Genomic DNA, 2,559 nt, shown 5'->3' with positions numbered 1-2,559 from the left:
TCTACAGTAATCAAACAGTATAGTACTGGCATAATGACAGACAAATGGACCAATGGAATAGAATAGAGAGCCCCAAAATAACTCTTACATATAAGTCAAATGGATTTTGACAAGCCTGCCAAGACCATTCAATGGGGAAAGGAAAGTTTCTTCAACTAATGGTGCTGAGAAAACTGAGTATTCAATGCAAAAGAATGAAGTTTTACCCTTACCTTATACCCTATACAAAAATTAACTCAAGATAGAATAAAGATCTAATGATCGGATCTAAAACTATAGAACTTTTAGAGGAAAACATAAGGGGAACACTTTATAACATTGGATTTGGCAATGATTTCTTAGATATATCACCAAAAGCACAGGTAACAGAAAAAAAATGGATGACTTGGATGTCAATTTGGTCCTGTTGGGTAGAAATAGAGACTCAGCTCACCACTGGACCTGTCTGACACTACTCTGGAGAGAGAATGTGGGCTGGAGAATCAGGTAGCCACCACCTGCTTCCACATGGTAGGAAGTGGAATGAAGTGGAAAATCACCCCTCTGCCCTACCCCCCTTGAAACTGTGGGATTGGGAGTCAGTTTTTCCTTTGGCATTTTTCTAGCATATGGTAGTTACTGCCAAAAATGTTTTATCTTTTCTTAGATAATCATTTTCTTAGTCCTTGGTAAGGGGAATAGAGTTTTCTTGGAGCTTTTCTTATCCATGAGTGTTGGATGTTCCTGACTGGAGGCTTCTGCAGTGCCCAGTCCAGGATATATGGGAAGTAAGGATATTCATACACCCATGTTCACAGCAGCATTACTTACAAGATGCAAAAGGTGGAGAAGATGATATACAAATGGCTAACAGGTACATGAAAAGATATTCAACATCACTGGTCATTAGGGAAATGCAAATCAAAAGCACAGTGAGATATCACGTTATGCCTATTAGAATGGTCATTATCAGAAAGACAAGCAATAACAAATGTTGGCATGGATGTGAAGAAAAGGGAGTCCTTGTGCACTGTTGGTGGGGTTGTAAATTGTTACAGCCAGTATAGAAAACAGTATGGAGGTCCCTCAAAAAATTAAAAAGAGGACTACCATATGATCCAGCAACTCCATTTCTGGGTACATATCCGAAAGAAATGAAAACATTAAGTCAAAGAGATATCTTCACCCCCATGTTCGAAGCAGCATTATTTACTATAACCAAGACATGAAAACTACCTAAGTGTCCATTGATGGGTGAAGTGATAAAAAGTGATATATATGTGAATATTATTCAGCCACAAAAACAAGGGAATCCTACTATTTTTGACACCATGGATGGACCCTGAAGGCATTATGCTAAGTGAAACATACCAGACAGAGAAAGACAAATACTATATAATCTCACTTATATGTGAACTCTTAAAAAAACCCAACATCCAAATCCCCCCCAAACCCCATCAAATTCATAGAAAAAGAGATCAGATTTGTGGTTACCAGAGATGAGAGGAAGTGGAAGGGGGAACTGGAGAAAGGTAGTCAAAAGGTATAAACTTGCAGTTACAAAATAAATAAGTTATGGGGATGTAATGTACAGCATGGTGACTACAGTTACCACTGTGGTGTGACATATAGGAAAGTTGTTAAGAGAGTAGATTCTGAGAGATCTCATCACAAGGAAATTCATCTTTTCTTTTTATTGTATCTATATGAGATAATAGATGTTAACTAAACCTACTGTGATTATCATTTTACAATATATGTAAATCAAACCACCATGCTGTATACCTTAAACTTAGACAGCGATAAATTAAGTCACATAACTTTTATGTGTATATACACAGTAATCTACAGATTATAATCAGTTATGACTACTATGTCAATTATTTCTCAATAAAACTGGAAAAAAGTGGAAAAAGTCCAAGTGCCCAACTGACAGAGAAATGGATAAACAAAATGCAGTATATATATAAAATGGAATATTATTCAGCCTTTGAAAAAATGCATTTCTCACACATGTGACAATATGGATGACTCTTGAAGATATTATGCTAAGTGAAGTAAAACAGACAGAAAAACAAATATTGTACATTTTATTTATACAAAATATCTAGAGTAGTCAAACTCCTAAGGACAGAAAGCAGAATGGTGTTTGCAAGGGGCTGCAGGGAGGCAGGAATAGGAATTAGTGTTTAATGTGTACATACTTTCAGTTTGAGAAGATGAAGAAAGTCCTGGAGATGGATGGTGGTGATGGTTGCACAATAATATGAATGTACTTAATGCCACTGAAATGTATACTTAAAAATGGTTAAAAGGATAAATTTATGTTATGATAATTTACCATAATTTTTAAAAATTTGCAAGTCAAGCTCCCAGGACCAACACAGCCTTCAAATTCTACAAGGATCTCACCCTCCTTACAATACCAAGAAGTTATAAAAACATGAATCACATCAACTCTAGTGGATATCCACTTGGAAAGGATACTCTAATCCCACATTTCAAATGAAATTGCCCCAACCCAGAAACTGGGTGGGGACAGCATATTCCTTCCCTCTGATAGAGCGGGGAAGATCAGAC

The sequence above is a fragment of the Vicugna pacos genome, chromosome X (assembly GCF_048564905.1).
Source record: "Vicugna pacos chromosome X, VicPac4, whole genome shotgun sequence".
NCBI classification, from domain to species: Eukaryota; Metazoa; Chordata; class Mammalia; order Artiodactyla; family Camelidae; genus Vicugna; species Vicugna pacos.
This window is presented reverse-complemented; position numbering follows the sequence as displayed.